The sequence below is a fragment of the Pithys albifrons genome, chromosome 8 (genome assembly GCF_047495875.1).
Source record: "Pithys albifrons albifrons isolate INPA30051 chromosome 8, PitAlb_v1, whole genome shotgun sequence".
NCBI classification, from domain to species: Eukaryota; Metazoa; Chordata; class Aves; order Passeriformes; family Thamnophilidae; genus Pithys; species Pithys albifrons.
The window spans coordinates 604,901-618,786 of record NC_092465.1 but is presented as its reverse complement, the minus strand read 5'-3'; the positions used below and the strand labels follow the sequence as shown (position 1 = coordinate 618,786).

Genomic DNA, 13,886 nt, shown 5'->3' with positions numbered 1-13,886 from the left:
GAACAAGGAATCAAGGCATGCAGCGATTTGCACTGGAAAGTTCAAATGAGGTTCCTTTCCCCAGGCTCTGTGGTCCCTGTTGGGCTCAGGGCAGGGATAACCAGGCAGGATTGCTGGGCTGGGACACAGAGCATCAATTAGATAATGCGCTGGCTGCTCGGGGTGCCAAAACAAACACGCCAGCTCGGAGGGGATGAGTCATTCCCGACAGAACCAAAGAGCTGCTCTTCACTGACACTCACCCAATGTATTTCCAGATGTGACAGGACCTCAGAATGGTACTTTTCGTTCTTTAAACTTGTGCCAAAACAAACTGTCTCAAGATCCTTTTCTCCTTGCCAGTTTGTCTTACCCTCTCCCACCTCACCCCAGTGGGAAGCTGCAAAGCACAGCCAGCCCTGGCAGTGCCCGACTCCCCAGGGACACAGGGCTCTGGGAACAGCCTGTTCCTGACCATCCTGGGGGTTACAGCCCCCCTGGGGACCCCCAGAGCCTGGCAGGGCTGGGATGGCATGGTGGCACCCCCCGTGTCCTGCCAGCAGCCTGTGCCTCCTGCAGTGACCTCAGGAAGGGCTCAGTTCACTGGGGGCCAGTCAGCTTCTTCATTCCCAAACCTGTTACCTGGGCAAGCTGAGCCAAGGCCTCAGTATCCAAGTTACAGGTTAAAGCCAGCTGAGACTGATGGGAAGTTAATTTAATTAATCCACTATACCTTTGGTAGAAGCAACCTTGCAACTAATGAAGGTCACTGCTCTCACAGGTTCTGTATTTTCTCTTTACTCTAGATCTACATACTTCACATTTTCTTTTACCTTTTCTCTAAGCTCTCCACTCTCATGTGACCTTTCCCCCCACTTATTTCACTCTGGTTACTCTTTATTTTACTGTTTCTACAGTTATTCCTCTCAGCTCCTGTTTCCCATTTCCTAGAAGGAGGCCAAAGGAGGCCACCATTGTGGTTTGGTAACATTTTACATACACTTCACGTTGTATTAATCATTTTTCAGAGCAGTGAGAACCCAAGACCAGTGTTTTCAGCTGCCAAATGTTTTCCAAGTCACATATGATCATACTGTGGGAGTTCCTAATGGATTGTTCTATGCAACAAGCACCTCATGGATTAGATATCATACCAATAACCTACACGGTTTCTGTGCAGCAGATTGCATTCCCAGGGGGAAATTAGGAGAATGGACTCTGAATTCTGAGTTTAAAGGTGATTCTCCATGTTCAGCTACCTCCTCCCTACCTGCAGCTCCTCCCTGAGCAGAAGGAAGGACACAGTTCTGCCAGCAGTGTCAGCACTGACTGAACCTCGTCCCAGTTCTCATGGTCCTCATGCCCAAGATAAAACTGTGGTGAATCCCATCAAACACTAAACTGAAAAACTGGCCTGGATGGAAAAAAAAACCATTAAAAATGCAGGTACTATTTTCACAGTTAGTTTATAGCAGGATTGCTACACAGTGTGCCTCAGTGAAACAGAGGAAAGGGTGAATAAAACAACCTCTTCAGACAGCAAGAGCTGCCACTGAATACACCTCACACACGAGTTTGCCTGCAGGAGAGTATCCAGAGCCTTTCAGCCTGCTAGACAAGTATCAGGAAGAGATAAAAGGCAAAAGCATAATAGAATAAAATGAGAACGTAGGCACTTCTGGGAAGATTCAAGTGGCAATTTGGTCTTGGCTCCTTTTAGCCACTTACAATGTCATCACCACATTCTTCAATGAAGTGGTGAGTGCCTATTGCCACAGAGAGGAGGGAAACGGTGAATGGAAAACTGGTCACACACCTGGACGGTCTGTCTGGGACAGGCACACACTGCAAAAGCCTGACCAAGCCTTTAACACATGTGACCTCTCCCCAGAAGCTGTTACTGAAGCATTTCACTGCATCTTCAGAGACACGAGCTTTTCTTTGGTCCATCTGTGACTCCTGCGCCACCAAGAGAGTTTGGGCACTACCAGAAGCTCCAACACAGTGGGATGTTCGAACACTATGGGAAATACTTTCCACTCTTTCCCAAAGACCTGGACTTGGCTCGTCGGGTCTGAGCAGTGCCGCGGGCTGTACGTCCGGAGGAGACACGGCGGGGCCCGGCCCCAAGGAGCGGGTCAGTTCGGGGGGACACGGCGGGGCCCGGCCCTACAGAGAGGGTCAGTTCGGGGGGACACGGCGGGGCCCGGCCCCAAGGAGCGGGTCAGTTCGGGGGCACACGGCGGGGCCCGGCCCTACAGAGAGGGTCAGTTCGGGGGGACACGGCGGGGCCCGGCCCTACAGAGCGGGTCAGTTCGGGGGGACACGGCGGGGCCCGGCCCCAAGGAGCGGGTCAGTTCAGGGGGCACACGGCGGGGCCCGGCCCTACAGAGAGGGTCAGTTCGGGGGGACACGGCGGGGCCCGGCCCTACAGAGAGGGTCAGTTCGGGGGGACACGGCGGGGCCCGGCCCTACAGAGAGGGTCAGTTCGGGGGGACACGGCGGGGCCCGGCCCTACAGAGGGGGTCAGTTCGGGGGGACACGGCGGGGCCCGGCCCTACAGAGGGGGTCAGTTCGGGGGGACACGGCGGGGCCCGGCCCTACAGAGAGGGTCAGTTCAGAGGACACACGGCGGCTCGGCCGCTCCAGCCCCTCCGCCCGGGCGGGCGCTCGCGGGGCACGTGGCACGGGATGCAGCGGGGCGGGCCCGCCTCTGCGGCACCAGTCGCCCCTCACTCAGCCCCGTCCGTTCCGCACCCGGCCGCTCGGCGCGCCCACCGCGCTCGGAGACTCACCGCGAGGGAGTCCCGCGGCTCCGCGGGCTCGTCCGACGGGCGCTCGCAGCAGGGCCACCCCGGGCACAGCGCCGGTCCCGGCGGGTGCGGTTCGCCTGGGCTGGGCTGGGTCCGGCTCAGTTCGGCCGGGCCCGGCCCGGTCCGGCTCCACCGGGTTGGGCTTGGTCTAGCTCAGTTCGGCTCGGCTGGGCCCGGTACGGCTCCGCCGGGTTGGGCTGGGTCCAGCTCAGATCAGCTCGGCCGGGCCCGGTCTGGCTCCGCGAGGTTGGGCCGGGTCGGCTCCGCCGGGCCCGGTCCGGCTCAGTTCGGCTCGGCCGAGCCTGGTCCGGCTCCGCCGGGTTGGGCCGGGTCCGGCTCAGTTCGGCTCGGCCCGGTCCGGTTCCGCCGGGTTGGGCCGGGTCCGGCTCAGTTCGGCTCGGCCCGGTCCGGTTCCGCCGGGTTGGGCCGGGTCCGGCTCAGTTCGGGTCGGCCCGGTCCGGTTCCGCCGGGTTGGGCCGGGTCCGGCTCAGTTCGGCTCGGCCCGGTCCGGTTCCGCCGGGCCCGGGCCCAGTCCCAGTCCCGCTCTCGCCCGCCCCGTCCCCGCCGCTCGGCATCGGTAACCACGGCAACCTCAAGTCGTGCCGCTATTGGCGGGTTTATCGCGGGGCAGCAGCCAATGGGACGGCGCGCCGCTGGCCGGCGGGCCAATGGGCGCGGGCGGCGGTGCGGGCGGCGCGTGACGCGTTGCGCGGGGCGGGGCGTGGCCGCCGATGGAGCCCCCGCGGCGGGGCGGGCGCGCCCGGCGGGGCCGCTGAGGGAGCGGAGGGAGCGCGGGGGGAGCGCGGTGAGTGCGGGCCGGGCCGGGGCGTGAGGGGGCCGGGGGAGAGGAGGCGAGCGGCGGAGCCCGACGGGGCTCCGTGGCCGAGGAGCCGCCGCCGCCCGGGGCGGACCCGCGCGCGGCCCGCGGGTGGAGCGCAGCGCGCCCTGTGTGCCCGCGGAGCCGCCCGGAGCCCGGCGGGGCTGTGCGGAGGGGCCCTGCGGGCGGAGGGGCCGCTGCCGCGGGCGCTGCCGGAGCCCGGGCCCGCCGGGGCCGCGAGCCGAGCGGAGCCGCAGCGGGAGGGCCACGGGCGGCGGCGCGGCCGGGGCGCGGGCATGGATGGATGGAGGGATGGATGGAGCGAGCTGAGCCCGCAGCGCCGGGGACTGCGGGGGCTGCCGAGGGCTCGGGCTCCCGCTGCCGTCCGGGGGCTCCCGCGTGTGCCCGGCAGCCTCGCGGTGTGCCTGGGCGGCCCCGGCCCCGCCGCCCTCGCGGTGTGCCCTGCGCGGGATTTAAATGTGTGTTCATGCCGTGTCTGCCAGCAGAGCTCCGGGCCGCGCTCCCGCTGGCCGGCACCGGCACCGGCGCAGCCTGCCCGGCCCGCACCCGGCGCGCCGGCTGCGGGAACTTTGTGCGGTGTGTCCCCCGCGCTGCCTGGCGGGGACACCGGGATGGGGCTGGGACACCGGGGCGGTGCGGGGACACCGGGACGGGGCTGGGGCGGCGCTGGGACACCGGGACGGGGCTGGGACGGGGCTGGGACACCGGGACGGGGCTGGGACACCGGGACGGGGCTGGGGCGGTTCGGCGACACCGGGACGGGGCTGGAGCGGTGCGGGGACACCGGGACAGTGCGGGGCTCCGGGATACCTGCCTGCGCTGCCCGCGGAGCCACCGCCGGCCGTGCCCGGGCTCGCTGCAGTGCCAGAGCAGAAAGTGCTCTGCAGGTGCCGGTTACCGGGGGCAGCCGCTGGGGCTCGGGCTGGGAGAGCTGGGAAATGAAGTCTCGGCACGATGCTGAAGCTGGGCTGTTTCAGCTGAGATAAAACAGAGTCGGTGGCTCGAGCCCGCTCTGCCCGTTCCCGCTGGCGCTCCGCAGGCATCCCCGGCTCACCGGCACACAACGGGGTGTTTCTCAAGCGCCTTGATTGCCCCAGAGACCTTTGTACTCCTTTCTCCCCCTCTTTAACAGCCTCCTGCTCCTTGTTAATTTTAGATTAGTCATTGCTTCCAGATTCGACTGTTTGAAGGAAAAGGTGTGGTTGGACTGGGAGCAGCAGTGTTGCATGAACAAGCCTTTCAGTTTTTACACATTCTTTTTTTTGATAACTTGGAGTTTGGAGATTAGGGCATGACAAGGACGATGAAGTTTTTCCCTTAACAATAACTATATTCTTGAGGTAAATGCCAAATATTTGTTCATTGTCATAAAAATATGGGAACCTACTAAATGTACTTGTTCAGTTTCTGGAGAGACGTTGATTCAGGCTTGTCCATCCTGTTTGAAGTGGCGGGAGTGTGGTTGGGGGGAAGAGCTTTTTGTTGCTTTATCCGCTGTAATGTCTCAGTTAAACATTACATTGTTACAGTCAAATGAATGTAACCTGTCTGTGGAAAGCAGGTTGCTGTAACGTTCTGTTGAAATTACTTTTGAAGGGCCTATTGCTACTGGAATAAGTTGTTATTAATATTTTTAATTAAGGGAGATCAGTTGATGAGCCTTTTCCAGTAAAAATGATGTCTTTTTTTCCTTTCATCTTGTTAGATGTTCAGGACAAATAGCAGTACTAATAATAGAAGTTCTGCTACAAAATGCAGTTGGAGCAAGTTTTGTGAGAGGGTAATCTTCTATAAGAGGGGAAAATTTGTTCTAGTTTTTATTAAAATTTCAATGAGATAACACCTTTTGGAGTTTGCTTTTTTAAAAGCAACACAGGATCCCTTCATCATAAACATGGTTTCAATCACACAGTGTAAGCAAGGAAAGTGCTAGGATACATTATTTTTCTTATAGCAGCTTTGTGTAATAGCCAGATAGGATCTACAGTGAGTTTTGGTGTATTTTTTATGTTGAATGATAGAACGTGCTGTGTACAAATAATAGTAATCTCAATTAGTAACGTGTGTCTGGTGTTTAGTAATCTGCATGTCCTGTGAGAGAAGCCTCTGTGGATAAACACTCTGCATGTTAACCAAACAGGAAACATAATTAATAACTTTGTGTACTTCTGCCCCACTTTATATAGATTATTTAAATACATTTAGTACAGATGAAAAGCTAAAGCAGTTCTGAAAGATGCGACTCCGTGAGTAATATTTTAATTCTCTGTGGGTTTTTTTCTTTCTTAATTGTGATGCTGAAAATGAGCAAGTCCTGCAACACTGGGTTATTTGTTTGGTGCAGGAAAGCAGTGACTGGTTCAGGGAGCTTAATGAAATTGTTGTGAGTGTAAGCAAGCGTAGTTGGCTTTAGTACCAGGGTATACTTATTGTAATATTTGACAGAAAAGACCCCTAAAAAGCAAGCAGAACTTGTGATCCTTGTCTGGCAAAGCATCCCTGGGAGTCTGTTACCAGCCACAGCCTGTGCTGCTCTGTTAGTCCCTGTCCTTGGCAGGGATCAGAGGTCTGGGTTACAGGTCCTGCTCTGGGGGAGCGGCTTTGCAGCCATTCCCAGCGTGGCTGGGGAGAGCAGCCCCGGGAATGGGACCTATCCTGTAGGCTCTGCTGTGCTGTGCTGAGCTCTGGCCTTTGCTGCAGGGTCTGCTGGGCTGAGCTCTGGCCTTTCCTGCAGGGTCTGCTGTGCTGGGCTGTGCTCTGGCCTGTCCTGCAGGCTCTGCTCTGCTGGGCTGAGCTCTGGCCTTTGCTGCAGGGTCTGCTGTGCTGAGCTCTGGCCTTTGCTGCAGGGTCTGCTGTGCTGGGCTCTGGCCTTTGCTGCAGGGTCTCCTGTGCTGAGCTCTGGCCTTTGTTGCAGGCTCTGCTGTGCTGAGTTCTGGCCTTTGCTGCAGGGTCTCCTGTGCTGAGCTCTGGCCTTTGTTGCAGGCTCTGCTGTGCTGAGTTCTGGCCTTTGCTGCAGGCTCTGCTGTGCTGGGCTCTGGCCTTTGCTGCAGGGTCTCCTGTGCTGAGCTCTGGCCTTTCCTGCAGGCTCTGCTGTGCTGGGCTGTGCTCTGGCCTTTGCTGCAGGGTCTGCTGTGCTGAGCTCTGGCCTTTCCTGCAGGCTCTGCTGTGCTGGGCTGAGCTCTGGCCTTTCCTGCAGGCTCTGCTGTGCTGGACTGTGCTCTGGCCTTTCCTGCAGGGTCTCCTATGCTGGGCTGTGCTCTGGCCTGTCCTGCAGGCTCTGCTGTGCTGGGCTGAGCTCTGGCCTGTCCTGCAGGGTCTTCTGTGCTGGACTGTGCTCTGGCCTGTCCTGCAGGGTCTCCTGTGCTGGGCTGTGCTCTGGCCTGTCCTGCAGGCTCTGCTGTGCTGGGCTGAGCTCTGGCCTGTCCTGCAGGGTCTCCTGTGCTGGGCTGTGCTCTGGCCTGTCCTGCAGGGCTCTGCTGTGCTGTGCCAGCCTGGAGGCCAGGGCTGCAGGAGTGCAGGAGCTGGGTGAGAGGCTACCCAGCTTCGGGGTGGTACCTTCCCGTGCCAGGGGTGGGTGGGCACAGCTGGGAAGAGCTGCCGCAGGAAGAACATGTTTCACCATCTCATACAACGAGCACGTGGACATCTCAGCATCTACTGAGGAACCTGTGCTGGAGCAGGTCAGAATTCCGGAATTCCAGCAGCTCTTGTTAGGTTTGGAGGTTTTCCTCTAGTGAAAGTAAGACATCAAATCCTTATGAATATGGCATGTACTGTCACTCCAAAAGTAAACTGGTTCAAACTTCAGTAAGTGGGTAGGAAAAAGAAAAAGGCCTGGGATAGCTTTATGTGTAAGTGGCTGGAAAGCTGGATCTGAAGCTGGGCTGTTGGGACTGGCCCACAACTATCACTTGCTGCTGTTCCCACCTTGACTGCCGTGTGCTGCCATCAAGGCAGTCCCAGTGCTAGTGAGGATGGAGAGTAAACGTGTCCCCACGGCCCTGAACCAGAGCCTGTGGAAATGGCCCTTCCCAAGGAGCAGGATGCTCTGGCAGCAGCGCTTGGCATGGAGCTGGAGGGGCTGCCAGCATCAGGAGCTCCCTGGGCACGCTTGGGAGCATCACTGATTCTCTGCTGCTTTTCCTGAGGCCTCTGAGACTCCTAGTTCATTGGATAACTTCTCCTGTTCTTTTAGCCAAACAGAATGCTCATTTATTCTACTCAGGGGAGGTTTGCAGGGGGAGAGGAGGAGGTGGATGAAGACAGCCAAAAACTGCCTCTGGTGACCTTCCCAAAGCTTTTGCTAGCACTGAAGAAAATCAGTGTCTTGTCAGTTAAATCTTGCAGCTGACAGCAGTGAGCAGAGCTTTGTTCTGTTCCCGCATTCTGAGGTGGAGGAAAGAGACCTGGATTTCTGGAGGAAGGAAGGAAGGACTCCTGCGCTTTCAGAGGAGATTCATTAATTTCTTTTTTGGTGATGGAATCCCTGTCACTGTCATTCCAAGGGAAGGCTGGAGCAGACAGGTCCCCGCACGCCGTGGGAGGCGGCGGGACGCGGTGGGGCCGCGTGTGCGGGGTCAGGGAGGTGACTGGGGCTCAGACTCGCCCTCCTTGGGACGGGCTGAGTCAGCCCCGCTTCCTGAAGAGCGAGCGGAGTGTGCTGCGGGGGCAGCGCCGGGAACCGGCCCGGCCAGTTCGCCTCCACCTCGCAGCGGGACCGGCGGGGGGCCTGCGGCTGCCGCGGCTTCCTGGCCCTCTCCTGCATCCCATCCTACAGGCAGAGGGGGCACAGCTTGGGCAAGGGGGGGAAATACCTTCTTTGAGTACAAGATTTTTAAACAACATACCTTTTAACAGATTTTTTTAAAAGGCATAATTTTATTATTCATGTTTTCCTCCTGTTATTTTAATTTTAAGATATTGGAGTTTCAAAAGAAAAAGAAATTGCTGGTTTTCTCCAAATGTATCCATGACCATCTATTACAGATCTTCCACCTCTTTTTTCCTTTGCATACCATTGTAGAGAGTTCTTACCTAGCACTAGGAATTGAGGACCAGTCAACTTCCTGTTTAATAGGTTTTAAAAAACATTTTAAATATGCCTTTATTTTAGTGGAGAAAATGAAACTGGGAGTTGTTACTTTGTTTGAGAGTGATTGATCCATTATTCAAGAAATAATTAAAATTAGAGCCCCCCTGTACAGTGTTCTAACTAAAATGTAGTGTGTTTTTGTGAACCTTAAATCCACATTATAGCTGATCCAATGTTCCAATTGGTATCGTGATTAATTCATTACTAAAGAGGAGAAAGGAATCTGTTGTAATTCCTTTGAAGGTGTACAAGCTGAAACTTGCTTTCTGCATCACAGCTCAGTGGGGGGATTTTTAATGTGTTTACTGTTAGTGCAGCTGTGGGGTGGTGGTTGTGGGCAATGAATGAAATTCCCCCATGGCTGTGGGATCCACGGGATGTGTCCCTGTGTGTGGGATCCACGGGATGTGTCCCTGTGTGTGGGATCCACGGGATGTGTCCCTGTGTGTGGGATGCACGGGATGTGCCCCCGTGTGTGGGATGCACGGGATGTGCCCCCGTGTGTGGGATGCACGGGATGTGCCCCCGTGTGTGGGATGCACGGGATGTGCCCCCGTGTGTGGGATGCACGGGATGTGCCCCCGTGTGGGGGATGCACGGGATGTGCCCCCGTGTGGGGGATGCACGGGATGTGCCCCCGTGTGGGGGATGCACGGGATGTGCCCCCGTGTGGGGGATGCACGGGATGTGCCCCCGTGTGTGGGATCCACGGGATGTGCCCCCGTGTGGGGGATGCACGGGATGTGCCCCCGTGTGGGGGATGCAGGGGATGTGCCCCCGTGTGGGGGATGCAGGGGATGTGCCCCCGTGTGGGGGATGCAGGGGATGTGCCCCCGTGTGGGGGATGCAGGGGATGTGCCCCCGTGTGGGGGATGCAGGGGATGTGCCCCCGTGTGTGGGATGCACGGGATGTGCCCCCGTGTGTGGGATGCAGGGGATGTGCCCCCGTGTGTGGGATGCAGGGGATGTGCCCCCGTGTGTGGGATGCAGGGGATGTGCCCCCGTGTGTGGGATGCAGGGGATGTGCCCCCGTGTGTGGGATGCAGGGGATGTGCCCCCGTGTGTGGGATGCAGGGGATGTGCCCCCGTGTGTGGGATGCACGGGATGTGCCCCCGTGTGTGGGATGCACGGGATGTGCCCCCGTGTGTGGGATGCACGGGATGTGCCCCCGTGTGTGGGATGCACGGGATGTGCCCCCGTGTGTGGGATGCACGGGATGTGCCCCCGTGTGTGGGATGCACGGGATGTGCCCCCGTGTGTGGGATGCACGGGATGTGCCCCCGTGTGTGGGATGCACGGGTTGTGCCCTGTGCAGGCTGTGGGATCCGTGGGATGTGCCCTGTGCAGGCTGTGGGATCCGTGGGATGTGCCCCCGTGTGTGGGATCCGTGGGATGTGCCCCCGTGTGTGGGATCCGTGGGATGTGCCCCCGTGTGTGGGATCCGTGGGATGTGCCCCCGTGTGTGGGATCCGTAGGATGTGCCCTGTGCAGGCTGTGGGATGCACTGGCCTTCAAGGTTCCCTGAGTTCATGCAGAGCAGTTGAGGGCACTGGGTCCCCACTCTCTGATGAGTGAGTACCCCTTGGAGCATTGGGTGGGGAATCTCCGGTGGGATTCACTTGTCTGGGGGTCCCTGGCAGCAGGGGTGGCCCTGCACAGTGTTGGGCTGGCCCAGGACATGTCCCTAGGCTGACTGGGACTGTCTCCAGAGGCAGCAGGAGCAAGAGGGCCAATGTCCTGGGAGGGGCTGGAGGTGAGAAGGTGGGGGCAGCTTTCCTAGTGCCAGACAGGGCAAGGAGTAGCAGAGATCTGGGAGCAAGTGAGGAAGAGGAGGAGCTGGGGTGTGGTACCAGAGGTTGCTTTTTCCCTCTTGAGGTCCAGCTGTAAGGGAACAAGGAAGGAGCTTTAAAAAATCTCTGGATTTCTGTTTGGTTCTGTGGGTGCCAAAAGGGTTTCCTGTCTTCACCTTCTCACAAAGGGTCCTTGTGGTCCCTGCATGCTGTGATAAGTGGTAGGTTATCACCTGGGGTATGCTTTTAATAGGTTTTTGGAAATGTACTCAGAAGGATTTGCATTGCACGTGTCCAAATAGAAAGCACCTAATTTATCCCTTAATTTGCTTAAAATGATCTTACTTAGCCCATCTGTGCTAGAAATCTGAGACTTTCCAGTTTGTGGTGGGTTCCTGTCCTCTTCCCCAGGAAGGCAGCAGCAGGCAATGCATCCTTAGTGCTCCAAAAGGAAACTTTTTCAGTTCCAAACCCATGTTCTCTGTCTTGCCTTGGCAGAATTTCCGGTTGTGTAACCCGGGAATGGAGCAGTCGTGCATTTGTGATCATGGAGGTAAATCTGAGTGGTGGAAACTAAAACCGAATAAATTCACTCATCTCTGAAACAATTGCAGGCAAATTCTAACTCTTTAACCTCCATGTCAGTGTGACATGCTTAAAGCTGAAGTCTTTCTTCTCTTTCACCAAATAAAGCCGAGCTGGTGTGTGCAATGTAACTGATTTCAGGGGCTTCTGGACAAGGGGAGATCTGGAGTGTTAACTGGAGACATTTCATGCACAGGTGTTTATGTGACTGTTCCCTGATTGTCAGCTGCAAAATCAGGCTCAGGTTTTGCATGGTATCTAAAGATACATAGGGATACAGATCTCAAAATGAGGTAGTATTTTCATCTGTTCTTATGTAAAAACAAAGTTGCCATCTATTCTTATAACGAAATAAGACAACAGTGTTGCAATGAGAGCATATTGTGGCAGAGCTTTGATTTGTACCTTACCGGTGCCTGAACTCCAAACTGATGTGCCCGTCTATGAAGCAGAGGGAGGTCCATGCTCTGCAGAGCTTACAAAGAGAAAGGCAACACTTAAACTGATTAATTGAGTGGAGAAGATCCCAAGAACGTGCCTGTAACTCGCACCTTGTCCGGGGTGCTCGTGGTCCAGTCCTGCTGGGCTGAGTTATTTGATTCAGCCTTAATCAAAGATATGCTGGCAGAACCTGCCATCTGTTGCTGCTTCATATCCTTCATATCCAGCTTTGTCCTCGTAACTAATGTAATGAAAATGCCCAGTGCCATATTTCAGCTGAAACAGAAAATATTGGCAGTGAGATGACTTGTGTAATGTATTGCTTTTCCTGGGGGGGGTTGTATTTCAGACTAGAGATGAAAAAACATTTAACCCAGAAATCTCAGACTGGCTCACAGACCTGTGAGATTTGCCTGTTTGCTCCATGTGATTTTGACTACCCCATAAAGAAAGAAAATTCCTGAGTTTTCTTAGTTTTGCTGTTGTTTCTTAACATAAACCACAGCAACAGCATACACTGAGATTTGGGAGAGTCACTGTCGTTAAACCTGTTCTTTTCCAGAAGATGGATTTTAAAACCCCTGTATTTAGAGTTCTTTGCAGAATAGACGGACTGATAGAAAAACTTCCTGTGGTTTAAGGACTTGACATTTCTTAAGGAAATTGTGAAGTTGTGGTGGAGAGCACTGCCTGTTGTGGGATGCTTTTTGTTCAGGCTGATGTAGTCAGTCTTTCAGCACTGAGAGAGTTTGTTAGTTTTGTTGTGGAACTCAGAGGTTATTTTTCAGCAGCACAAAAATATTCATGGAGTCATGTACTGACACTGAAACTAAATCAAACCCCCCACAACAACAAAAAACCCAAATCCAACAACAAAAAACGCACACCAGAGATCTGCAGTAACTTACACGGTGTTGAATGAGGAAGGCACCTGAATCCAGGAGCTGGGTTTGTGTGAGGAGCTGCTCAGCTGTATCTTGGCCAAGCTGGGCACTCCGGGGGCAGTGGGGGCACCACCCGGCCCGTGGGGATCCAGGCTGGGAGTGCCTGCGCTGGGGAGGGGGAGAACAGCTTTGTCAGACTTAGTGCCTTCATTGCCATTCATAATGAGTAGAGTTTGAATATCTTTGCACTGTAAGAGATGCAAAAGAAGATGCCCTGAATCACAACTTCCCACTTTTAGGAAGAGTGGAGTGCATCAGTCTTGGGAAGCCTTGCCTTGGTAGAATGCTGGCAAATGCTGTTTCAGTTCATGGTATTAGGTTATATTGTATTATTGAATTGGTTTGTATTAGTAGCATATTGATTTAATCTATAATATAAATGTTACTATGTTTCAGGCTGAAATTTTAAACGCTAAAGGAAGATACTTCTTTCAGATAGCTGAGATAATTCAAGTTATGGCAATTTTTTCAGAGATTTTCTTTGTTTTCTCTGCATCTCTCAGCATCACAGGCATCACATTACAACAGAACAAAAACATTTTACTATGGCAATATTCCAATATTTTTTATTTTTTGTAGAAAGTTGAAAAACTGCTCTGTGTGTAGGATAGTGAGGGATATGGGGTGGTATTTTCACGTGGTCAAGCGCTGCAGGTTTCGATGGACCATCTGATGAAGGCTGTTGTTAGTCAGCCCTGTGTGCGTGTGCTCACAGGCAGGGAGAGCACTGAGGGAAGGGCCAGCCTGGGGCAGGAATTGCCGTGCAGGGGAGGGTCAGGGCAGGCTGCAGCACTGCAGGTCACACACACCTGCAGGTCACACACACCTGGGCCAGGCTGGGTGCAGGGGCTGCTGCAGGCACACCTGGAGCCCTCAGCTCCCCTGGGAGGGCTGGGGCTGTGTCCTGGAGCTCACCGAGTCCTGCCTCTCTGAGCTGGTTGTTCTGCACCTTGGTCCTGTGACTGAGGGCTGTGAAAACAGAGGGTCCTGCCAGGCAGACGTGTCCTGTGCTCTGAGGCATGAACATGATCCCTGTGAGTGGAAGCCGACTGACCACACTTCAGGTGAATGTCCCTGGGTGAGAGGCTCAGGCAGCCCCTCCACCAGCTGTGCAGCCCTCACAGGCCAGCACTGCCTTCTACTTGTAGGAACATTCTTCTTCCAAAATGAAGAGCTGCTGCCTCTGAGCAGGTAACTTGAGTAGCTCATGATTCCCTTGGAGCTGGTACCTGGCTCTTCCTTCCCCCAGGTTCCCTGACTCAAGCAGGCCTTTGGGAGAGCTTGTTGCTGTTGTCTGTGTGGCAAACAGCCACCTGCCTGCTGAGGCTTTGCTTTCCAAATATTTGACGTGTCTGTCTCAATTCCAAGTTTTCAGATGGGCAAACTTAGACATGTTGGAGGAA

The 13,886-nt window shown here is 55.3% G+C and overlaps 2 protein-coding genes across 2 annotated transcripts in view; one reads left to right on the top strand and one right to left on the bottom strand.

Moving 5' to 3' along the window:
- The window catches only part of CCDC148 (coiled-coil domain containing 148), a 70,840-nt gene extending 67,528 nt beyond the window's left edge, over positions 1-3,312 (bottom strand). Inside the window, exon 1 of the mRNA XM_071562752.1 lies at positions 2,775-3,312. The gene's annotated coding sequence lies outside the window, so the exon portion shown is untranslated. The remainder of the gene's footprint in view (positions 1-2,774) is intronic.
- Positions 3,313-3,509: 197 nt separating this feature from the next.
- Positions 3,510-13,886, top strand: part of PKP4 (plakophilin 4) — a 77,493-nt gene continuing 67,116 nt past the window's right edge. Inside the window, exon 1 of the mRNA XM_071561882.1 lies at positions 3,510-3,597. The gene's annotated coding sequence lies outside the window, so the exon portion shown is untranslated. The remainder of the gene's footprint in view (positions 3,598-13,886) is intronic.